At 42.8% G+C, this 26,616-nt stretch overlaps 1 protein-coding gene across 5 annotated transcripts in view; it reads right to left on the reverse strand.

Annotated features, from left to right (window-relative positions):
• CUNH11orf24 (chromosome unknown C11orf24 homolog) overlaps positions 1-26,616 on the reverse strand; it is a 65,580-nt gene that overhangs the window by 29,773 nt on the left and 9,191 nt on the right. The window contains exons 1-3 of one of the 5 annotated variants that reach the window (XM_067540476.1): positions 22,937-23,065; positions 22,236-22,299; positions 12,909-12,977 (exon numbers count right to left, since the gene is read on the reverse strand). The exons of 1 other annotated variant lie outside the window; for it this stretch is intronic. The gene's annotated coding sequence lies outside the window, so the exon portion shown is untranslated. Of the gene's footprint in view, positions 1-12,893; positions 12,978-13,067; positions 13,176-22,235; positions 22,300-22,936; positions 23,066-26,616 lie in introns of those variants that run through there. 3 more of the 5 variants (XM_067540475.1, XM_067540479.1, XM_067540477.1) reach the window with 3 other exon arrangements.

Here is a 26,616-nt window from a genome sequence, read left to right on the forward strand (position 1 = left end):
AGATCTCATTTCAGCTCAAGTTTTGGCTTCTCTGCAGCTCCCACAAAACCAAGCACACCTCTTGCTTTTCAAGAGATGGTGGCACCAGAAGCTATAGTCAACAAGTCTCCAATGGAAATACACACAGAGTTCACCTATACAGCAATAACTTGTGCCCAAAAAAGCAACTCAACAAGATAGCTAAGTCTGGAGCCTGTAGACATTTCTACAAGAACGCTTTATGCCAGAAGGTATGGTTAGCCAAATATTACTTTGGAGCAAACAAAATGTAAAATGTCCACGATTCTGTCCCTCCCTCCCCTAGATATTTTAGCACTACACATTTCTATCCAACAACCATTCCCTAGCATACAAGGGATGTCACTTGTGGCAAGGAAAAAAACAAACAAAAAAACCCACTCAAAACTTTGCAGTTTGAGGAAATGTGAACAATCTTTCACCATAAATACATGAACAAACCAAAAGCTCCCCACCCCTGAACTTTCAAAGTTTGGAAGCTGTATTTAGAGCAACGGCAAGTAAAGGTTGCTGGCTCCCTGTTATTTGATTTTGAAGAGCATGTGAGATGCAGAAATCAGAAGTAGCAAATCTGTTTTTCTCAACAGAAATCTCAGCAGAGGGAAAAATCTTATGTGACAGCTACCATATATCCCTTGTTGACATCTAGATACTTTCCCTCCAGCTATAGATTCTTTATGGCAAATAAAAGTCTTCTCCAACCCCTACATAGTCTTAATCGTATCAGCACATATGGGCCAGCCAAACTAGTTTAAAGATAAGATGTGTATAATCAATTCTTACCTTCCCACCTCCTTGTCTTCCCGATTCCTTCCTACCCATTTCTAAAGCGAATTTAATTCTCTTTATAGATGCAAATGAGATAAATCTGGAAATTATACTATTTGGGTCCAATTCACTATCGCTTTGCACCTTACAAAGCCATGTGTAGCAGCACAGAGTGCCTGTAGACTGCTATCATTCCGATTTAGTCGTGTTTCACATTCCCTTTGCACCAGGGCCAGTGCCTGCACAAACAGCAAAGCAACAGAAAATTAGACCTGTTTTTGGAGTGGTCTATATACAAATTTGCACCAGTTCAGTTCAAACCCTTGTTTGGACCACTCTTAATTTAAGAGTGGCTTATTTTGGTTTAGCTTAACCCTAAATAGATAAACCAAAATCACCAACAATTCAAACCAACGTAAGAGACTCCACAGAGCCTTCCGCACCATTTGAAATTGCACCTTCAGTTAAGACAGTGTCATTCTTCATGTAGACAAGTCCTTTATCCTCAGAAGTGGATCTACACAGGCAGAAGCCGCTACAACCACTTCCTTCATCCTGCTCAGTGCCTGACCTGGATGGACCAGCTCCAGAAGCAAGGCTGAAGACTGGCCTCTGCACCCATTCATTCATTGGGCTCTGCTGAAGATGCCAGCAAGGGTGTCACAATTAGTACCAGAGATGGTTTGTGTGACTTGGACACCTTTTAAGCATACAGAATAGCTGGCTGGAGGGAACAACCATGGTCCTTATACACTTTGGCTGTACTCAGACCAATGAGCTAGAGATAAAAGGCTGCATATTGTAGCCTGATTTTGGGTGTTTTAGTAATTTGAATGGGGTTATAGGCTTGCCAATTGATCTGATCAGAAAATAATGAGGTTCTTGTCCCAGAATCAGGCTCCAGAAGAGTTTTATAGAGACCCCAGGGTGCACAACAGGAAGGTTCACAGTGATAGCCAAATATGAATAATTTTATAAGCTTTTATTAAAATAACATAAAATGATAGATAAATGACTGATTAAAAGAAAATGAATAGTCAAATGGATAATGGACAGGATTACAGTCTTATTTTAGAGACTCGTGATATATATATATATAATCTACAGTATGCTTTGGATTAATATACTCACACCCTTCCCTGATGACCTGGTTGAGAGAGATGTCTGGTTCCTCAACTCTTGAGTAGAGGGGTGAAGTAGGCAATGCTCGAAGGCTAAGAGCTATAAGGCTAAGACTAACACTACAAATAATACTAAGTATAAACGAAGAACAAAATCTTAACACTAACAAAAAATCATCAAGGAGTAGCTGATGATCGCCCCAAGTAACACAATTTTCCCCTTCTTATACCTTGAGCAGTAGGGGTCCTTCTTCTAAGTCCAAATTTGGATTCTTCACCCCCAAATTATTAGGGTAAACTTATTTTATAGGCTGGCAGGTTTGTACTTATTAATGACATATTCACATCCTTTCCAGACAGTTTGTTTATCTCACATTTGTTATATCTGGCCCTTTTTGTGGGTTTTGTGGTGTATCTGTGAAGTTTACCCAGGGCATAACCTGTCACAGCACCCTGTTAGATGCCTCCTGACTTATCTCGGGTAAAGGTTATAACCATATATGCCTTATCCTTTAACTCATCATTACTTATCTGGGCCAAAGGTCCCAAACATATGTATGCTAACTGCCTTAGCTTTCACACAAGATGTGGCCTGTAAGGTACTTTGCATTACAGCTATAATACTTTAATATGAATCTATGACTATTTAATAAAACAACAATATTTAAATCTATAAAGGAAAGATTATATATATATATATATGCATGCAAACATGCAGGCTAGTCCTATAGGCTACAATATCCCAACCTCTCCCCACACAGCCTTCCAGTTATCCTACTATGAGCAATCCTGAGGAGTGGGGGATGGCAGAGTAATCTACGAGATAGACTGACCCCAGGTACAGGGATCTTTCTATTGTCCTTCCGACTGTGCTGCTCTCTCCTATTTTTACCCAGCAGCAAAGTGGACAGAGTGGAATTTACAGTTTCACAATCTTTGAATGTTTTCTCCTCCTTAATGGGACTGGAATGCATTTTATATGCTGCATTCTATTCAGAAAAGCCAGATCATGGAAAAATTCTACCACAGTAAACTGCTCAATGGATTTCACCATCATACAGAAAGAGCAGGTTTAGTGAAAGAGGACTGTGGCTGCACCACACCCTTGGAAGAGAAAGAGGTCTAGTAGTTGCTGGGATTTATGTCAAGAACAGCCTGCCTTAGCATTTTTGCCCCATCCCCCCAGATATCATACACTCCCATCTTCTGTGATCAGACCATCATTTAAAAGACTGGCCTAGCCAATCCTGAGAGGATTAACAAGAGGATTCTATAGGGCACACCCCAAATTCACATATAAAAATACTATATGTAATCAACACAAACACAGTAGTTATTTATATATATCTATATTTATTTACATACCTCCTCCTGCTACAGGTGAAAGGGATCCCAGATACTTGTGCTGGGGTCTGTACATATTAGCTTAATTTGGACAACTGCCCAAGTAATTTGGGATCTGAAGATGGGAGGTATTGTGGTGAAATTCCATTTCAAGCTGTAACTGTTTTGAGCCCTCCCAAGAATCTAGAAATCTCCAGGCATGAGCTACATAGACCCAAAGGCCAGACCTGGGGCAGAAGGGAGGATGAGTGCAGGGAAGTGACCTTAAATAGCCTGTGATCTTTATAAAAAGATTAGGAACAAGCTTTCAACTCTAACAAGTCTGTTTATGTTTTCATATTTGTCTTTGCAATGAGAAGGACTGAAAAAAATTGACAATGGAAATTAACCTTGATTTCTGTCAAGATTTTAGCACTCTCTCTTGCCTTCTCCCTCCAAAAAGTCTCTTTTTCAGGCATACTTTCTTTTCAGTCATACTGAAAGATTTTGCCTTACGAATAGACACACACACCCTTGAATCCCTACCAACAAAAACACCACCACCACACAACCAAAACCAAAAATCTTATCCCAAGTAGAGGTTTGACTCCCAAAGTGTCAGAAACTCCATGAAGTCCACCGAGGACTTGGCCATTGCTAATGATTTTATGCAGAAGGTGCTCAGATATTACAGTGATGTGCAACAGTATAAAACCCCTTTTATGGAATATTTCAAATAGTCAGACTTCCTCTCCCACTGTACCAAACCAATGTATATTTTGCAAGAAGATTTGGAGCTCTTCTTTGCTCTAGCCCCACTGTCTCACTTTCGGTTGCTCTACATGCACTTCCTAATTTAACTGCAGTAGATGAAGCCAGGCTATTTGCCTTCCGTCAGGAGCTGAACAAGGGCGGAGGCTGGCAGCCAGGGCAGAGTGCCAAGATGGAAACAGCAAAGCATCAGATTCATGATGATGTGGTAAGACACACAAGACCAATGAGGCAGGGTCCAGCCTCAATTTTGAACTTGGAGTAGAGATGAGCAGCAGCACACATTCACTTTTTGGGACAATGACAATCCTTTGGGATTTTATCTAGAGTTAACATTTATACTGACATAGCTATATCAATCAGACATGGGAAAAAGCCACCACCCTCAGCAACATAGCCATGCCAACAGAAACCCCATGTAGACAGCTGTCCTGACAGAAGAGCATTTAATTCATGTCATTCGGGGAGTGGCATTCCTACACCAGCAGAAAAATTCCTTCTGTCAGCGTATGCTGCATCTACACTAGGGAGCTATGGGGGCATAGTTATGCTGACAGAACTTAAGGCTCGGTCTACACTACAGATTTAGGTTGCTATAAGGCAGCTTATGTCGACCTAACTACATCAGTGTCTAAACTATAGCCTTGCTCCTGCTGATGTAAGTACCCTACTACACTGACATAATAACTCAACCTTCAGGAGAGGCATAAGGCTTATGTCAGTGTATTCAATAGCAGCATTTCTACATCTCCTTTATGGGAAAAAGCCTCATGTCCAGCTCTGAGAATCCTAATCAGAGTCCCACATGCTGCAACGCTTTTATTTGCTATCAGAGAACAAACATACTGTGAGGTCTCTTTCCACCCCGTAGCTGACTCTAGAAAACCAGGAACCACCACATCCCTTTCAAGATAGCATAATGTGATGAAGATATTTGGCAGCTATGAAATATCTTTTCCTCACAAAAGTCTTCTTCTAGAAAATAATTAAAAATCCCCAGGCAAGTTTGTCAATGAAAACTCCAGAGAGATATTTTAGGAGACTATGCATTGAGGTAGTGGCTCTCAACCTTTCCCGAGTACTGTATCCCTTTCAGGAGTCTGATTTGTCTTGCGTAATCCCAAGTTTCACCTCACTTAAAAACTACTTGCTTACAAAATCAGACATAAAAATACAAGTGACAGCATACTACTACTGAAAAGTGCGGACTTCCTCATTTTACCATATAATTATAAAATTAATTGGAATATAAATATTGCACTTACATTTCAGTGTATAGTATATAGAGCAGTATAAACAAATCATTGTCTGTGTGAAATTTCAGTTTGCAGTGACTTCGCTAGTGCTTTATACGTATCCTGTTGTAAAACTAGGCAAATATCTAGAAGAGTTGATGTACCCCCTGGAAGACCTCTGCATACCCCCAGGGGTACATGTACCCCTGGCTGAGAATCATTGTCTTAGGGGATTGGTAACCTTCTCTCCCCTTCTAAGTCACCAGCTCAAGCCTGGCCCAATTTGGTAGAGACCAAAGGTCCATGTCCAATAATTGTTGGTGGCCTACATGAAATATTGTACTGTTCTTAGTCCAATTGCCCGTTAACCACTTCACAATTTGTACTGTGCAAGATCTGTGCTGGCAATCACAGATAAAGGCCAAGGACTGAATGGGTATAGAAAGTTAGTTCTCTTCTGAACCTTAAAGACAGATGGAAAGCGAGGCACACTGGCTGGACAGTAACAGAGGAAGTTTGTACCTTCTCTGTTTAATAACTAGAGCAGCGGTTTTCAACCTGTGGTCTGCAGACACCTGAGGGTCCACAGACTCTGTCTAAGATTTCCAAAAGGGTCCTCACCTCTATTCAAAATTTTTTTTAGGGGTCCACAAATAACCACTGAGCTAGAGGACTTAAGACTTCAGGGTTGTCAATCCAGCAGCATTAATTTCATTTAAACAAAGCCAGAAACATATTGTACCCTTTTAAGAGCTCATCTCCACTCAGTGGTTCCTTACTGTTATCTGGGATTACACTTGTATCCCAAGGTCAGCACTGGGCAGGCAGTCCAACTCTGTGCTAGGAACACAGTAGTTACATTTGAAAGAGGTGTTCTGTCCAGGAGTTGGCAAATCATGCAAAAATTGGTTTTAGACCTGTGTGTGACCAGATCTGGCCATCTCCCACCTCTGTATTCAGAATAGAACCTGTGAGATTATGACTCAAAGTCCTACAAAATTTGACAAGTGATCATTACTACTCAAACTGACAACATTCCTTACCACAGGGGAAGATTGGATGTAGGTCAGCAGGCCTCACCTAATTGTTCTTGTAGTCTTGGTAACACTCTTTGCCTCTGGCTAAGACATTCCATCTTTCATTATCTTACGATTGTACCAAACCTTTCAGAGTACATTACAGTTTCACATTTGTAAACTTACTGTTGGAATTTATCTTCATTTTACCCTGCTGTTTTTATACATCAGGTCAATTACTGAAATCATATTAACTGTTAAAGCCACTTGGGTGTTACAACAGGATTCTATTTTTCATGCATTTAAAATCTAATGCAAAATTGAAGCTGTGACAAATTGGGGATTCTGTCTGTGTCACTTCTGAATTGTGGATGATTTTATGAAATTGGTTCTATATGTGGATCTATCCTGAGTTAGCCGGATTGTGTCAAGTCTCTGCCAGACCACAGATGGTGGTGAACGATCAGCACTCAAGTAAAATACCTTGGAACCATGGGTTTGCTCTAGCTGAGAAGACACTTCCTCCTCTTGCCTCAAGGGAGGGAGGTTTGGAAGTAATGGGAAGTTACCAGGGCTTGGTCTATATTACATCCTTACTTTGGTATAACTACGTTGCTCAGGGGTGTGAAAAATCTGCACCCCCTGAGCAACGTCATTATACCAACCTTAACCCCTTGTGCAGACAGCACTATGTCAGCAGGAGAGCTACCACCTCTTGTGCAGGTGAAGTTATTAAGCCAATGGGAGATCTCGGTCCCATCAGCTTAGAGCATCTTCACCAGATGTGCTACTGCATCGGTGAAGCAGTGCCGATGTAAATCTGTAGTGTAGACCTGCATCCAAGTAGAAAAATAAGCAGCAGGTTATCCCAGCAGAAGTCTATAAAGGACTGAGAGTGAGAGCCATCTTGCACCAGAGTAAGATGAGGGCAGGCGATGGGGAGAAAGAACCTGCCTGCCTAAACACAGATGATCTCCCAAGGAGTGAGCTAATGAGGGATATTGCATTTAGGGACATTTTATTGTTTTACGTGTGCACCTCATAAAGCTAGCTAGCATGTCCAAATCTAATTTCCTCACCCATATCATACTGGGGTGCACTTATCATAGAATCATAGGGCTGGAAGGGACCTCGAGAGGTCATCTAGTCCACTCATGGCAGGACTAAGTAATATCTAGACCATCCCTGACAGGTGTTTGTGTAACCTGCTCTTAAAAATCTCCAATGATGGAGATTGCACAACCTCCTTAGACAATTTATTCCAATGATTAACCAACCTGACAGTTAGGAAGTGTTTCCTAATGTCCAACCTAAATCTCCCTTGCTGCAGTTTAAGCCCATTGTTTCTTGTACTGTCCTCAGAGGCCAAGAAGAACAATTTTTCTCCCTCCTCTTTTTAACAACTTTTTATGTACTTGAAAGCTATGCCATGTCCCCTCTCAGGTCTTCTCTTCTCCAGGCCAAACAAACCCACTTCTTTCAGTCTTGCCTCATAGGTCATGTTTTCTAGACCTTTAATCATTTTTGTTGTTCTTCTCTGGACTTTCTCCAATTTGTCCACAGCTTTCCTGAAATGTGGTGCCCAGAACTGGACATAATACTCCAGTTGAGGCCTAATCCTATGGGTTAAGGGTGTGACCTGTATTCTCCTGTGCTTTACATAACTAAAGATAAAAAAAACAATGAAGTTAGACTGTACAAAGTGTGTATGTGGCATGGGTGGACTGCTTCACAACTACCATGACCCTTTGAGGGAATTAAACTGTAAACCAGAAGCTTCACGCCTTTTGGGTGGCGTTCTGGGAGAAGATGTGTTCAAGTACTGGAAAGTCTGAAGGGTCAGTGCTGCACCCACAGGGACTAGAAGGTTGGACAGTGGATTCCAACACTTGCAAAGGGCTGCCAGATAGAAGATCTAAGCTCTGAGAGCATGCCTAGGAAGCAGAGACCGGGGCAGTGGCTGGACTCCATTTAGGTTCCAGACATTTAACACAACTCAGAGATCCAGAGCACAGGGCAGTCCTAGTGAATGGCTAGGAATTGGTGCTTGCTAAGATCTGAGACAGATGCTTCTAACAAAAATGCTAACGTAGGTAGAGTTTTTGCATTTTATGACACCTTTACACCGTCTGGCTCCTGGGCTGTTCCAGGGGCCCAAATGGCCCTTATCATAAATTACTCTACCCCTATCATTGCTGTAATTTGCACCACTCTTCAGTATCTCCACAGCAATGTGTTTTCGGGAATCCTCTTTTTACCCCTCAGCACTGAGGTTTGCAAGAAGGGCCAGTGTAGTGCCACTACAGTGGTCCTAAATTTTGCCTACATGTGGGAAATTCTCCCTCAGTCCCTTGATACACAGGGCGGGCCCTGTATGCCCTTGGAATGGCAGCTAGAGGCAGGGACACAGAATCCGTCCCATTGGCTTAGCTCCTGGGAGTAGTGGGGCAGATATGAAATGGTACAATGTATTTAGAAGGAAGATCTCAGGCAGATTTTGCCAGTATTAAAGGAAAGATCTTCATTCATAAAGTTAAGTTCTATATGAAACTGTGGAGGAACTAATTGCTGCATACGTCATAGAAGGCAGCACTTTTTTAGCTCTCACTCAGTTTATACTCAGCCAACTGTAAGAACCTCCTCCTCAGTGCTAGGTATTTCTTGAGAGCTTCAGACAGTTCGCAGGAACTCTTTGCTTCAACTGCCTGCATTGCGTTATTAGATAACTCAGATGGGGCAAAGCACAGAACAAAATAAGTGCCCTGCAGCGAGGATTAGATGTTCACACCATGTTATTTAGCATGACAACTGACTGAAAGGGAATTAGACCTGGAATACTGCTCACCAAATCCTTTGGCACAGATAGGCTGATATAGAAAGCTCTGCCTTCCCTCATCTTAACAGCTACAATATCAGACAATTTGTCGGCACTTAAACTGTTTGTAGCCCATTTAGTCTAAGTCTTTGCTTTTTGTACACAGTGTATATTTATATTCTCTTGCCTCCCCCTTCTATTCACTGTCCTGGAGCAAAAAAATAAAAAAATAAAAAAAAGCAGAATCACTCAACAATTGACATGGGCTCCTTTCCTTTACCCAGGCCTCAAAGCAGCCCCTAGGCTCCCCCTCCACCACGCCTCCCTTCATCCCTGAGGCATGTCTCCCAAAGGCAGGGATCTAAAGCACCGGATTGGTCAGCCTGCATCTACTAAGCAACCAGCAGCTTCAGCCATCATATGGAACTAGAGAGCACAGATTTCACCATCCAGATACTGCATGGGCATCCTCCTGCAACTCCAGACTATGCTCATCTAAATCTTAAAGGGGTAGCACCTTTCCTGCCAATTTCAATCAAATTTGAAACCTGACCTCAAATTCAGAGGTCATTAAGAGCCCTAACTTGAGACTAGTTACAATTCCCTTTATATACCATCCAGACAGTGAAAGATATGAAACAGCCAAATGCACCAGATACAAGCAGCATGTAATATTTTACAAAATCAATACACAAAAATCAAACTGTTAGCTTTAAACTGCAAAGTTATTCCTCACATAGAAACACTGCTGTAATGAACATTGGCTGCAGAGATTAAAAAGTAAAAGTCTGGATATTCTGAAGATAAGACTGAGTATTTCTCATTTCAACTTCTCCAATGTGAGACTTTAACTCTCAAAAATTAAGCCAAGCTATACACTTAGCACTTTTCAATCTTTGCTCAGTTGTTCTAATTCAGCCTGTTATGGACAAAGGTTTTCATAGAGATCGCTTACATTCCCTTAGTGTCAAGGCTTACACCTACCATACAATCTTAATTAAAAGATTAAACTAAACAGTGCTTAGTTAGGGCTGCTGCTTCTACTGACCAGCCAGCATGGAGGCTGCTTGTTCTGTTTTAAACATAAAACAGTGCAAAGGTGCAACTGACTGCAGCTCCTTCATGTTTGCATAGTGAAGGTAATGGCCTGTACATTGACAAGTTTCAAGTATGTCACATGCACCTATTTCTGTTCCTAGTTGCCTGCACCAATACATGTGCATTCATCTGCCAGGCTTCCACAAGCGCACACAGACAGCAAGTGTTGAAAACACTGTCCTGAGTAACTCTCTAGTGCTATCTAATACAGATGCACATGTGGAACTGCCTTTCTGGGAGCTGTTCTCAGAGACTTCACTGTGGGATCCTTATCACATGCTACAGCAGGACCCAGCACCCAAGGGACTTTTGGATGCAGCACATTATATTGGTTTCCTGCACAAATCCCTCTTGTGAAAATGCTGCTTTACAGCAAAAAAGCAGAAGCAAAGTGTGAGGAGCATGGTCTCCTAGCTAGGGCACTGTCCTAGGAGACCTGGGTTCAATTCTTTGGGTTCAACTACCTGAGTGACCATGGGCAAGTCACTTAGTCTCTCTGTGGCTCAGGGCCCCATCTGTAAAACAGGGATAAGTAGCAGTGCCTTACCTCACAGGGGTGTTGTGTGGATAAATACATTAAAGATAATGAGGTGCTCAGACACTACAGTGATGGAGACTATGCAATTAAGATTGAAAGGCACAAAGATTACTGCCAAGGAGAAGCTATCTTTCAAAATGTCTCACCTTAATCACAACAATACAAACAGATTTATTCTAATGTACTATTTATCGCTCTTGCATGTAGGTTCTCATTCCGCACACAGCAGCAAAGTATCAGAGTGTCTATTGTAATATAACAGGCATCTTTACCCTATGAGCCCAGAGGTCGCTGTGTAAGACTTTGTATGAGATGGGTCTGCAGCCTTGCTCTAGTCTTAGCTCAGTGATACTCAGACTTCAGTGGTTCAGGAGCCAAATTAGTGATCAGCATTACCCAAAAGAGCCACAGTAGTGTGAATTCATTGTTTTACTTACTATAGTACTATATATTCATATTTAAACAGCATGCCATATTTAGTTTATATTATTCTCACAGCAAAATGACTGACCAAGTATTATTATTTTATCATGTACACCTGGTTAATAACAGTAAAAGCATCCTGATTGGTTAACAGTTAAATCACACAATGTTTTAATATCATGTGCTGCAAACAGTCACAGGAGACACATTAAAAAGCCACTTGCAGCTCACGAGTCTCAGTGAGAGTATCACTGTCTTAGCTGATGATCATCACCCAGGCTGCCACTCCTACACAGGCCACTTCATTCTATGCAAAGGTTCAGTGAGCTACCACATTAAAATTGCCTCAGCTGAATATGAATATATATATATATAGGCTCTTAGAGTACAGCTGAAAACTGACTTGTCTCAGCCTACAGGCACACTGCATGTCCATGCTTAGCCACAATGTGCCCCTCTGCTTACCATCTGAGTTGAATTATGGCCAAACTCTCTACATGACACTGAATCTATACAATGACATGTGCTTCAAAATGTGTATAATAAAATAAAATACATCAGTTCCTGGATAAGAGTTTCTTTGAGTATACACTCAGTGAGGTACTAGTTTGCATCAATACTGATCGTCAACATGCATCCATTTCAAAATTGGTATCCGAGTGCAAGAAACTTTCAGATTCTGCTCTTTCCCCCATGTTGAGTATCTCAACTCTTCCTGGAACCTCTCTTTAAAAAAAAAAAAAAAAAAAGCAACTACCTTATATAGTCCTGCTTTGAGCAGCGGGTTGGACTAGATGACCTCCTGAGGTCCCTTCCAACTCTAATATTCTATGTATGGATGGCCATTGTTTGTTTTTAAGAGGAACTAAAAAGCAAATATAACATTTGGTTTACCTTTTTCAATATACAAAGATGATCTTTAACAATTAAAAGAGGAGGCAAAAGGGGTTATCTAAAAAAATCAAGAATATTAGATCCTTACTTTGTTGGAAGTCCCAGGGAAGATACTTGAATCATTTTATTAGTGATGTCACATGAGGCTATGACCCAACATGTCCAAAAGCCTCAAAGAATCTTTCTGAGAATCCCAGGACAGGTAGGAAAGCTAACTAACTAGAGAGGTGTATTAATACATTCAATGGACATCTAATATGTTTCAGATTACAGAGACCAGCTCTTCTCCAAACATCGTTCAAAGTTAAACAATACACAAAATTATATCTTGTAACCAAGTAGCTACCAAATTAAATAAAAAATGCATTTAATCAAAAGGAAATGTTTTATCAGCTACTTACATCCCACAAGAGAGAAAGTTTACAAAGAAAAACTCAATTTCCAATATACAGTCTTCATTAGGAATGGGCCTATCTAGCCTCCACTGATGCATTAACACTAATGGCAGAAGCTATTCATTTCCTCTCCCAGTAACTGAAATTTCTTTCAGCAAAGGTTTTTTATGTACATTTTTCTATCAAAACACAAATGAACCAATAATACAAATATGCTGCAAAGTTATGAAATTCAAGGAGTTACATCCACATTTTCTAATTGGTTTTCTTTCTAAAGTCCTTCTGTAACTATTGCTTCCCCATGAATGCAGAATTCAAAACCACATCAATCCCCACGGATCCCAACCAGTGGAGGTCCAAATACAGAACCTCACACACCAGTTAACCAAACCACCCACCGCAAATAAAAGGTCTAAAATTACTCCAAGGCCTTATCTCTTTCCATCCCAGACTACTGAACACTGCATAGAACATATACCTGATTCAGACTGACCTTCATCATGACCGCATTATGCATATGCTCAGATGCTGTCCTGAATAGAATGCTTCCCTGAATCAGAACCTACAAAAAGAAAGACGGTCCAAGTTAAAGTAGTTGTTTGGATTTCTTGTCCCAAGAAGTTGTATAGTGTTGCTGTGCATAGCTAAATACCTGCTTGCGATGCACCACTGAAGGGGCTGTGCACAAATTGAAAGTGAAGCCATTTCCATGTGTGAAAAACACTCTGGGATCCTTCACGATGACAGGTGCTATATAATCCTAAAAGGACATTATAAACCAGTTGCATCACATCCATCACTGAAATGGAGCAATATACTTAGACCATCAAAGGCTCACTATCAACAGACTAAGATGAAATAGGTTTTGCACACTTCATGCAATCAAAAATCAGTATTAATTTACAAGAAGGACAAAGGGAGGGGGGAGAACAACAAGGATGGAGGGAGCCTGCTTCTTTAAAAGATGATCCCAGATTCTCATAGAAGTGATTCAGCAGGTTATCTAGAAGAATGAGCAAGCATTTCTTTTGTTTTCATTTTTTCAAGTTAATGATACTCCCAAATTCTGAAACAAAGCCCTACTGGAAAGAGACAGTGAATGGTTTTCCAGGTAATATTCACACATTTATATAATACACTTTTTTTTAAGCCCTGCTAAAAACAGAAAGTGAATAGGAAGCATTCACACACCCGACACTCGTATGAGCCTTACTGAATAAGATTTTTTACCAAATACAAAAATGGAACCTGTGTGTAATCGCTCAGAGCAAGTTGTTCTGTATAATATCCACTAGCAGTATCCAACTAATTATACTAACAAAGTGGTACAGAGAGATCCCTAGATTTAAGGCCGAAAGGGACCATTTGAGCATCTAGGGATAAGCTTTCCATTGTCATTTCCAATGGAACCAGTAACTGCTTGAAATTTTTTTCCCCACAAATTTTCACTTTAGGGAAATGGAAATATCTTCATTGATTAGTCATAAGCTTTGGTTCCTTATGTATAAGAAAACAATGTTTTTTTCATGTACCCACACTCCCAGTCACAACCACAGCACAATTGTCATCTCTGCTTTTTGTGAATTTTAATTGTCCGTCTCCTTTTCTCAGATTTAGTCAGATAATAAAGTTAACTAAATAAGAGCTCAATCTTGCAAAGGGATTTGTCACATGGAAACTTGTGCGCACACAGAATCCAAAGGCTGCTTTTTAATTATTATTAACAACAACGAGAATATCAAGTTTTTCAATTTAAACCATGTCTGAAGGTCATGCTTTCTTAAAACCTACAGAGAAATGCATGGCTTCTCTGGTAGACCACAATGCTAGACCCCCTACATAAAGATTCAGAGAAATTGCTGCTAACCTATGATGACAGATGTGTCTTGTTAGATTCAACCAAGATTTACTATAATCTGGAGCATTTCTGAGGGGTAAAAGGACGCTGGAAACCACGACAGAGAGGGTCCCTGCAGGGAAAACCCTGTGACAGCCAGGCTTGAAAGCAAAGTTTAGACTGATGTTTATATTTTATTATTTAAGCTACTAATACAGCAAACCCTCAGGAAGGGTTATGGGAAATGTGTGTGTGTGTTGAACATATATTCTCTTCAGAGCAGTTCTTACACCTTCTCACAAGATGTTTCTAAGCTACCCCAATCTGCACTCCTAACTGTTTTCTTGCTGGCAGGAGTAATTTTTTGGGCCTGCAGTGGAAAACAAAGCGAACATAAACCAGGACACAGAAGAACTACATCTGAAAGCTTCCAACACCTGCAAGCTCAGAATAAATATAGAAAATGATACTCTGTACTTCTGTGGTGCCTGCCCTCTCAAACTATGAAAGCATTTTATAAGAGGTAGGGTAGTGGAAAGTAGTTTATCCTGTTTGTCAACATAGGGAAACTGAGGCACAAAGAGACAAAGGCCAGGATTCAGCAAAGCACATGCTTAAATCCTAATGAAATTAATGAGACACAGGCCTGGTCTGCGCACAGAAGTAGCACTGGTTTGCCTTAAATCAATTTAAAACGCCTGTGTAGGCTAAAATGATATAAGTATCCACACAAGGATTTGCGTCAGTTTAATACTCATTTTGTATACCAATTTAAGTTAAACCAGTGCTATTTCTGTGTAGACAAGCCCTAAAGCATGCGCGCTCAAGTGTTTTACTAAATCAGAGCATAAGTGATGCCCAGGTTCAGGCAGCAAGCCAGTGGCAAAATGGGGAACAGAACCCTATAGAGTCCCAACTCTCAAGTTTTGTTCCCCTGAAAAACAATTGTGCGTTAACTGACTCTGGGAATTTTCATGGCTACTGTTAATTTACTAGAAGCACCTAGAGGCCCCAAGTCAGAGACTGTGGCCCCCTTTGTGCTAGGCACTATACAAACTACAAAAAGATGGCCCCTGCCCCAAAAACTTACAATCCAAGCATAACACAACAAACAGGTGGGGCACAAGGTAACAGTGGGCCAATTATGGTTAGCATAAGCAGCAGTGGTCATTAAGAAAGTCTGATGAACCTCTCTCATTAGGAGAGAAACAAGGAGTCTATGAGCATATGAACAAACAGATCACCCACTTTCCTCCACACATCTGGACAGAAAGGAGATGGGATGCATTTTAGTTAGATGGGTGAATGGTGCTTGCAAAAATCAAAGGAAATTAAATGCAAAACAAAGATAAAATGCATGTCTAGGCTGATTCAATACTTCAAAAACTAGCAATACCAAGTCTAAGGCTATCCAATACAGCCTTACTTAGCTGTTTCTGCACACTGCACCTCAGCTGCTACATAGGAGATAGAGTAATCTGAGACTCCTCAAATTAAGGTTTCAAGAGACATTCTTAGGCACAAAGGGGCAACCAACACACACAGCTACAACCTTGAATTTTGAAGATTAACTTGGTTTTCAGATAGATAATCGGATCCAACCCACACTTAATTCCTTAGCAAAGTTCCCAAGATTGTGAACAGATATAACATGAAGATATATAGATGCACTGTGTGTAATACTGTGCATATATGACAGAGGCCATCTAGGAAGGTGCAACTTTGCTGTTCCTGCAGCAGAGATGAGGCTCTTTTTGCCTCTTTTGTGACAGTGGTATATAACTTTGTAGAGATCGTTTGAGGTCACAGTCTGATTGCATCAGACAGCGTTTTCTGCCACTGACTCAGATTCCTTCAATCCCATTTTTTTCTGCTGCCCAAGAACCCAGGCAATCTGTTTGGGCCATGCAGGAGAGGATACTGTGATGTTCTCCATCACAATAGTCAGGAGTGATTGCAGTGCCTCACTAATGCTTCAACTCCTTGGCCTCTTGGTTGGATAGTGTGGTAGTACAGGAGAGATAGTTTAGGGAGAAAAATTTAGTCCAGACAAGTTCAAAGATGTGAAGTGACTTATCCTATCTTACTCAGCAAATTAACAGCAAAACTGGGATTAGAACTCAGGAGTTCCTAATTCTCAGTCCCCTGTTCATCCCAACACAGCATGTTGCCTCTCACGAACCACGCACAAGAGCATACCAGGACCCGCTCCTTTAAGCATTTTTTTCAAAATTTTTTCTGAGGGTTTGTAAAGAAAGAAGTCTAATATCCTATGTGTATACTGCCTTTCATTCCAACACATTTCACACACTTAAACAGGTATGCAAACTGCCCTTAGAGACCACCTCACCCACTACTGAAATGCAGCCATTACTGAAGTGGAACGCAGCCATTGCTTAACAACACACATCAACATTATACAACAGATCAAAAAGAAATAAGGAATGCAGTGTCCAAATGAAATTGCAGTGAGAATATTAATCTGGCAATAACACACTGCCTCAAATCAGTCTAGCATCATCATTATGTCATCCACAAACTCTAGAGCAAAGATTATATATGATGTGATTTTAGATGCACAGAAAATGATGCTTCCAATGATGTTCATAACTAGGTATTCCAGGTAAAAAGGGAGGCAGCAAAGTTTCTCTGCTCATTTGGATTCTGGCTTATATCCAAGAATGACCAGAGGAAAGCAAACTTCCTAGGGCTAAATACACAGTATTAGATGACAATATCATAAAGGTCAATAGCTGAGTAGAGAAGAGTGTGGCGATCACCATGTGGATGCTAACAACTTCAGAATGCTACCAGTCAGTCGCTAATCAGTTTGGAATCGGGAAGTCCACCACTGGAGCTGCATTCTTGCAAGTGTGCAGGGCCATTAACCATATTCTGCCACAAAAGGTCTGTGACTGGGAAATGTTCATGAAATAATGGATGGCTTCCTGGCAATGGGATTCTCTACTTGTGGCGGGGCAATAGATGGCACGTATATCCCAATTTTGGCCCCGGACCATCTTGCAACAGAGTACACCAATAGAAAGGGGTACTTCTCTATGGTACTGAAAGCACTTGCGGATCACCATGGGCGTTTCACTGACATCAGTGCGGGTTGGTCATGGAAGGTGCATAACTCATACATCTGTACAGGAAGCTCCAAGCAAGGACTTTCTTTCCACGCCAAAAGATTCAGTGGTGGGTGTTGAGATGCCCATCGTGATCCTGGAAGACTCAGCCTACCCCTTACTGCCATGGCTCATGAAGCCTTACATGGGCAACCCAGACAGCAGCAAGGAGCACTTCAACAACAGGCTGAACAGGTGCCAAATAACTGTTGAAAGTGTGTTTGTCAGATTAAAAGGCTCGCTGGAGATGTCTTTATGGCAAGCTAAACCTTAAATGAGGACAATATTCCCATGGTTATTTCCGCCTGTTGTGTGCTCCATAATTTATGTGAAGCTAAGGGTGAAGAGTTTGCCCCTGGTTGGACTGCAGAGGCAGATTGCCTTGCATGTGAATATGAACAGCCAGATACTAGAAGTCTTAGAGGGGCACAACAGGGGGCCATTCAGATCAGGGAGGCATTGAGGGCCATTTTGAGAATGGGAACCAATAAGGTATTTTCGCGAACAGCTTGAGCTGCATATCAGTGCCAGGTGAAATTACTGCGTGCAACACTGAAATAAAAAGAGTTCTTATTGTTCTCACAGCTGGTCTTTATTAAACAAAAACAGTTTACAACACAAACAAAACACCGAGATGGAGGGAAGAAAGCAGTGAAAGTCAGCGTGAGCTATGACAGCTGGGTGTAAGTCCAAGTATCGCTCCCATAGCAGTCTGAAGGGGTGCAGTGTAAAGGATAATGAGACAGGCTGGGAGTTCAGTAGGAATGTGAGGGGGCGTTTGGGGAGTGCATAGAAAGCAATTCTGGAGGGGCGAGCACACATGAACTCTGTCTGCAGTGTCACGATTGTCTTTTGCAGCTCTGTCTGATCTCCATGTCCTTGATCATGTGCTCATGGCCTGCCAGCACCCACTCATGGTTTTCCCTCCTTTTCTGTCTATCAATTTTCTGACTTTTGGACACAGATTGTCTCCATGCCCTTTTTTCTCTTTTTGCCACCTCAGAGGACTGGAGGAACATATCCTTTTACCTCTCCGAGGTCATTTCCTTATCAGCTGGAGGTGCTCCACTGGTATAGGGGGCTTAGCTATGAAGGTCACATTTGCAGAAGCACAAGAAAATGAACAGAAGCATTATTTTGGGTGCCCTAACACACCTTTTTTACTGTCCTCTGGGAAGAATACAGCTCCGTGATCAGCCTGGGCATGGTGAGTTTTGCTGGAGGGGTGGGTGGGCCATCATGCTGGGGTAGATGTTCTGGGTGAGTGGTTGCTTGGGGCATAAATGCGGATACATAGGGACAAAATTTCAAATTGAGCCACCATTTTCAACAGACAGGGGCCATAGAAGCCGATATCTCACTCCTGAGAGTAAGCAAGGATGCTAGAGCACATCTCCTCTATACAAGCAGCTTCAAACCAGGTCCCTATGCTGCTCACCCGTTCGCCACTTTGGTCCTTGGCCAAGTGATTGCTGATTGATGCGGAAAACTGTCCTACTACAGGGGAAGAAAATGCCGCTCTGCCGAGGAATCTGAGGCAGAGGATTGGCAAGTACTCCAGGAAAGTTGCTTAGAGCGCTCACTGGAAGATACCTGTGAAATTTCAGTGTGCATGAATATGCTTCTCAGCCACGCAGCCTAGCTGCGCAAGGGAATGGGAAGCACATGGAAACACAGCTACTCTTGTGCATTTCTATCCCCTTAACTACCTCTATCTCATTTAGCAAAGCAAAGGACCCCCATGCCTCCTGTAAATAAGCAGCATCAGCTCCAAAAAACACTTACCAGAGCTCCCCTCTCCTGTATCCTACACACCAGAGCTGCAGGGCTGGGATGGGCTGGAACCCTCCAGAGCTGCAAAGAGAACTGACTCCCCACATCACCAAATGACCCAGTCCCCGGCTCCACTTCCTCATCCAACTCCACCTTCTCATCAACTACTTCTTCATCGGGGTTGAATCCGGTGTCCACTGCCCCCAGGCATGGGTGGAGGTGGGGTCACCACTGAGGGTGGCTTCCAACTCCTTGTAGAAGTGGCAGGGCTGTGACCCAGAGTGACTGTTTGTCTTCCTGGCCTTTTGGTAGCCCTGCCGCAGCTCCTTGATTTTCGCTCGGCACTGCAGCATGTCCCATTCATAGCCCTTCTCCACCATGGCACGAGAAATCTGGCAGTAGGTATCAAAGTTCCTTCGGCTGGAGCAGAAATGGGACTGCACGCCCAACTCTCCCCAAATGCCAATGAGATCCAGAAGCTCCAGTGTGCTCCAAGCAGGACAGCGTTTAGTGCATGGAGCTGCCATGGTCAGCTGGGAAGATGAGATGTCATCTCTCCATGCAGACCAAACAGGAAGTGGAATTTCAAAAATTCCCAGGACTTTAAAGAGGGAATGGCGGAGTTCAAACTGATGGTCCAAGCGGTCAGGATGGGCATTGTGGGACACTTCTGGAAGCCTTTTACCATGACAACCAACCATGATGTCTACACTGATGCTTTATTGATTTAAGTTGTGCGAAAAAAGCTCTACACCTCTCATTGCGGTGGTTTTATTTTGTCAAAAAACAGGGCAGTTTTGTCAGTGGGGGGGTGAGGGGAGATGGGTGATTGTAGTATGTATATCAGCACTGTTTTGTTGAAAAAAAAGCTGAAGTACACAAAACTGCCTAGTGTAGACTAGGCCTTAGGGTTATCCTTACAACAGGAAGAATTTGAAGGAAAATCTAAGAGGATTTGGACAGGTCATCTTGATTTAGGCATTGGGGAGCAGAGAGGAACTCTCTAATTTCAACATTTTCCTAAAACGTAATTAAGGGAGGTAGTGTGAGTTGTGTGCATTACAGGTGACGTTTATCTGTGAGGATAGGACTCGAGAGCCCAGCAGGCTGGATTTAGCTTACAAAATATCCATTACTGATCTGGTGGTCCTAATTAAGGACTAGCTTTGTGTGAAGTTTAAAGCCATAAACCGACAAATACCTGCATATTGGTTAACTTTGTGTGTGTGTAGTTCCATTGGTTTCAACAGGAATACCCACTCACAGAAAATTAAGCATGTGCCCAAGTCTTTGCAGAAATAAGGCCTAAAATTGTAAAATGCAGACACCTTAAGGAACTACAAAAATTGAAACACTTTCTACAAGTCACTCAAAATGGAAGATTTCTCTTCTATCCAACAACTTAAAAAAAAGGAAGGAATTTTCCTTAGATTTTCTCCCCACCTCTCAAAAAAAAGGAAAATTTTAATCTAAAAAGAAAACTTCTGTGAAGCTTCTACATAAGTGAAAAGCTGCAGTCTCAAATATAGAGTTCACTACCAAAAAGACTATAGTACTGGTAGGAGGGAGCATTTACATTGTTGGGAGAACTTATACTTTGTGGTTTAATTGCCTAGACGCTGGAGTTGGTTCCTGAACCTTAGATCCCACCACTTTCCAAATAATCAGTTTATAATTATTTTTGTTTTGAAAAGCAGTTGAATAAAATCATTCTATCCTCAAAGGCCTGAATCCTACTGTCAGACCTGGGCTATACACACTGCTTGGATAGTAAGCAAAGCACTAACCAAAAATTGAAGGGCTAACCGTTTTCACAGGATCCACATGCTGACATACAACAAGCTTAACAGAATTTGCAACCTATACTGACTATCCATTTCACACACATTCACTCTTAGGCAGAGGCAGTGCTAGCCTATTTGAGGCCCTAAGCAGGAATATTTTGCCCCCCCCCCAACACATACTAAGAAAACAAATATGGGACTCCCTTGAGCTGTCTGAGGCCCTAAGCAATTGCTTAGTCTGCTTAGGCCTACCGCCTGCACTGCTCTTAGCCTTTGCCCATTTCCTTGTTGTCAAATGTCCATAGTCACTAAGGCTACATCTACACTAGAAGTGCAGCAGCTGCGCAGTCAGAGCGCTTTTGGTGAAGACACTAAGTGGATGGAAGAGAGTTCTCTCGTTGGCTTAGTGACTCCCTCTCCTAGGAGAAGCAGTATGGGCAGCAGAAGCTATATGGGCAGCAGAAGCTCTCCCACTGACACAGTCTACTCTGGTGCTTAGTCAGATATAATTTACCTTGCTCAAGGGTGTTTGGACTATTCACACCCCTGAGCGATGTAAGTTTTACTGAAGTAAGTCCCAACGTAGACAAGGTCTAAGCCACCATACTAAGTGACATCTTAACTTCAACAGTCTGAAGGAAGAGGGCCCAGGAACCAATGAGCTTGGACCCTGAACTACCCTCCTACTCCTAGAAGTGGTACTTCCAGTTCAGGGCCCAGGCACACACTTAACTGGATCAGGTCCATGAGGCAGTACAGGGATAACTGCTCAGACACTTCCCCTGCTGTACCTGCTTGGGGGACAGAGGACTTGGGTCTCCAGGCCTGTCACTCACCTGCCACCGTTGACCAGCACTAGGTTTTCTCTCCCCCCCAACACATGACTGCACTGGAGCAAGGAAGACGTCGGCTGCTCCCCAGCAGGCAGGTGGCCTGGCCGTGCTTGGCCAGGACACGCACCTGCAGCAACGTACCGTGGGGAAAAGACACCCCCGCCGGAGGCAGGGCGCACTCCGCCCTCTGCCCGGGCAAGGGAGCAGCGGTGCAAATCCCGGGCAGGGCGCCACGCCCCCGCAGGGCAGGCGGTTCCCACCGGGAGCGGACCGGACCGAACCGAACCGAACCGAACCGCGGAGGGAAGCGGGGGGGGGGCACGAAACGCCTCGCCCGCCCCCCCGGCCCGGCACACCCAGCGCGGAGACACGGAGCGGCCCCCGCCCGCACGGAGGTACGCGGCGCCCCCCAGCTCGCTGCTCAGCCAGGCGGGGCACCTGCCCGCCCGCGGAGGACGCGCTTACCTAACTCAAGCTGAGGCAACCGCGCGCGCACGCGAACGCGCGCCCCCGGCCCCGCCGCAGCTACCTGAAGAAGGAAAAAAGCCGCTAGTGCCGGCCCCGCGGCCACAGACATGCCTCTGCCAGGCTCCGCCCCCCCATGCCCAGCGCCCCGCCCACACCGTAGCCCCGCCTCCTCCGCGCCGCACAGGGGCTGCCGCCGAGCTCAGGGCGGGGTCGCGTGGCATCCGCCCCGCCCCCAGGTACGTTCATGGGTGCACGCGGCTCCCTCGCGCCACCTCCGGAAGTGAGGTAGGAGGACGGCGGTAGAGGGATTGTCCCGCTGGGGGGGAGGGAGAAGGGACGTGGCGCTGGTTAGCAAAGGGGTGTGGTCGGGCGACTACGCTGCCGCCCTCCCCTCCCTTCCCCCCTCCGCCAGGCGTCGTCCCCGCTGTGCTCGATCTCAGGGAGAGGGCGGGGCTGGGGCTGCTGTTCCCGCCAGGGCTCTGCTGGTGTCGGCTTGTCCCCCGCACCTTACAGCCGGGGGACACCCACCCCCTTGCCCGGGGGAGGCGGCCCACGACGTCCCGCCCTGGACAGCTACTGGGCCAGCCCTGGCCCCCAGGGATCCCAGCTGGTCCTTCCCCTGGTGCATCATGAAGTCTACCCCGGGATTTGTGGCAGCCTGAGCCAACCCCTGAACCCGTAACACTATAGACAGTTACCCTCTTGGCAAGTCATCTGAGGGCACCTGAAGTCCTAATTCAGCCCTGGCATAGGTACCCACAGTTCCCATCGGTTTCAGTACAAGCTTGGCCTGCTTAAGTCTCTGTCTCACCCTTGTCTCGGATTGGTACATTGGCAGTCTTGGTGGAATAGAAAAAGGTGTAATTAATAATTGTTTTAGTAAATACCTTTCACATTCCACTGTAAGAACTTTCCACAGACAACCTCCTTAGGCACAAGTGGTCTATACTCTTGTAGTGGCATAGCAACTCACAGTTTATTCCTCTCCAGCTGCAAGACCAGAGAGAGAAAACTCACTACTTGTCCAGGTCACCCCTCTGCTGGCAGCAGGCTTCAAGAAGGTGGAAACTAAAGGCCAGCCCTACTTCTGTGCTGTCGTGCAGAATCTTGATCTCCTTCATACTTATACTTCTTTAGGACAAATCTTGGATCTCTCTGCTGATGATTTATGTGTATATTTCATTGTTCATAAATCTATTTGCCACCATTTGCTGAAGGAATGAGAATATACAGCTGTAATTGATGTTTTCTGCAGAATCAAAAGTTAAAAACTAATTAATTTCATCCCATTTTTCATATTTTGACCTACTAATTAAATTGTGTTCACAAAAGGCAGCCACAGCTGACATGTTTTTAGTATGCATAAGGCACCCTAAGTGTGCATTGCATATTACAAAATACATGGCTTTTATAGTTCAATTTAGGATACACTGGACAATTTGGAGGCAAGAAAATGTAGTCATACAAGATATTTCCTTTCTCCTTGTATTTTTTAATTTCTCCAAACACTTATTAAGAGCCATTAAATCTTATTAACTCTAATGGCTACCATCTCCTCAAAGTATTGCTTCTTGTGATCCCAGTCTAATACTAATATAAAATACAAGCAAAATTTTAAGTGAATGTTACAGGAGATTTAGAGATACTGAGAAAGGGGGCAATAGGTTGGGTAGTGTGTGTATAAACTTCTGGGTACACCACTGCCTGGGGAAGTCACAAAGGAACATACACTATGCAACAGGTTCTCATTTCATCCATCTTCTAGGCTTTATAAGTGGTGGTTAAATGAAGAACCATGTACTCTGCAGCAATCTGGGCCTACATTTTGTACCGTGGTCCCTGGAATCTGCAGTAGTCTGGTTCAGTAGACAAAAATATCTGTGGCAGCACCTTTATTTAAAATTTTAAAAAATGGAAGGTGTTACTGAATTAAAAATTAAGAATACAATTGGTACAGTAGACCCTGTGTTATTTTGATCACCATAGTTTCTGTTTTTGACATACCAAACATTTGTATAACTATGTATATCTGTATCAGATGACTGGTTATTAGGGACATTTGAAGCTTTCATGCTTTCAGCAATAAAATGGATTTTTCTGCTAAAAGATTAGCAATGACAGTTAAATGCTGACATTTAAATTATCTTTGGCTTTAAGAATTTAACCCATTGAGATAAAGGGAGCATTTTAGGCTGTCTGCAGACTCAGGAAGATAGCACTACATTGGATTACACTCTGGTCATGGTCTCCTTTGCAATCATAAGGGCTAGGAGCATAATTTTGTACTTAATGAAAAATTATGTTCTGATCAAACCTCTGCAACAAGAGGCAGATTCCATGGAATCGCAGAATACACCAGGCCTCAGTTAAACCACATATGCCCATTTTATGTCAAACACATTTTTCATAAATTACACTCCCTTCAGGCATTTGCAGATGGCCCAGGGAAGAATTTTGTGAATTCAGCAGACTGCTTCCAGTGCTTGGTACAGTCCATGTTGTGATATGCCTTATACAGTCATAGTAACATTACACATGTTCAAGAAGGAGAATGCGGTTAGCTCTAGCTATCTCAAACCATACATTGACAGGTGTTTTTACTAGTCTTGCCAGGTGGTGCTGAATCTGAGATCATTCACACACTCCTGTAGAATTTTATAACAGGCAATTTTACTGATATTAAAGGGGTTGAAACTCCAGGGGGATAGAATGAGCTGATACACTGAACCAAAAGTTAATATGAAAGCAGACAAAATGCTGGCCTGATCAACGTTATATACATTGTAAATCAGGACTGCATGTATTTATCATTACATGCACTGGTGACAACTACAAAGATCTCCCTACCGTTTCTGAGGGTGAGGGCTCAAGGAAAGTAGGAGAGACAGCTGAAAGAGAAATCAACTCAGATACCTGTGTGGAACAGTGGGATAAATGATCTGGCAGGACCATGCAATGTAGTAGGGCAAAAAATTCAGAGCTTCTGAGCAGAGCCATAGAGGAAAAACAGTAGGTGGGAAAGATTTAGGAGGCACAGCACAAGCACAGAAATTAAGAGAATCTATGTAGAGTACAAACATACTGAAAAAAGAAGCAATGTTACCAAATTCCCTCAGCACATCTTGTAATTCACATTCCTTATCTGTCATTTAAGCTGGTATATTACTCTCTGAACGCCCTGAAGGACATTATTTTGAAAGATGTCCAAAGGTCTTTGCAACAGTCTGTGCAGGTCCACATGCCTTGCGTGAAAAGCAAGGGTGCTGAATCCTGCTGGCAATAGCAAGTTCTCTCTTAGAATATTAATCAGGGATAAACTTGTGTTACCCTTCTAGATGTTTTGCATTTATTCCAAATTGTCAGGAAAGCAGAGATTACAGGATGTAAAGATATGTAGTCAAAGGAATTGGTCTGAATAAAAGAGGTATAATAAAAGATTATTTTAGGATACTGCTTTAAACAAAAATTGCTTTTATATAAATCTGAGGCTATACCATATCTGGGGATTTGGCATTGATCAAATGAGTGACCAAAAACCATAGTTTTGAATTAAGAAAACTGTGCTTCTGTTTCAAGAAAAGATGGTGACTTGGTCAGGGAAGTTTTGATCTTAAATAAATAAATAAAATAATTTTCAAAGTGCAAGGAACTTAATCACACATTTTCCATTATGTTTAATGGAAGTTGTGGCTAAATCCTATGCGCTGTTTTGAAAAAAATAATCCATGTTCTTGTTTCCTAGCAAAAAAAGGCCTCTGAAAAATGGAATGGTTACACCTGGAGGATCTAAAAGCCTCTGGGAATTGAGTGGTTCCTTTTCCTCCTCTAGTGTACTGGACTAGATGGACCACTAGTTTGATCTGAGGTAGCCATTCCTATCTTCCCTCTTTATAACAATGAAAACTTCCTGATTATATGGAGTGAGTACAACCCATTACAAAATAAGAATTAAAAAAGTTTCAGTGGGCCAGATTCACTTCTAGTGTAACTCCACTGAAGCCCATTCAATCAAAGATGAGTTTAGCCCACTGGCTTTTTTCTATAATCTTCCTTTCCCATAGGACATGCCTCTGCCAACTCTCAGGCTGCAACTAGGGAAGAATCTGGAAAGAGCGGTTGACAATATGTTTGCAGAGTACTAAATACCACTGAATATAGTCTGTAAATATTTACACTTAGAGGAAAAGATTAGTTCTTTGCATAGTTTGCATGTTAGCATCTGTTCTGCTGCATAAATTACTAATAAATAATACATTGTAAAAGAAAAAAAATCTGTGCTGGTTCTTTAGGGCCATTTGATTAAGGAAGAAGTCCTGATAAGAAAGCAAATTGCTGGGGAATTACACTAGCTCGAAAGTACAAGCAGTGGAGCATTGTA

This window comes from Emydura macquarii, unplaced genomic scaffold, assembly GCF_026122565.2.
Source record: "Emydura macquarii macquarii isolate MOO-44397 ecotype Brisbane River unplaced genomic scaffold, CSIRO-AGI_Emac_v2 contig_587, whole genome shotgun sequence".
Classification (NCBI taxonomy): domain Eukaryota; kingdom Metazoa; phylum Chordata; order Testudines; family Chelidae; genus Emydura; species Emydura macquarii.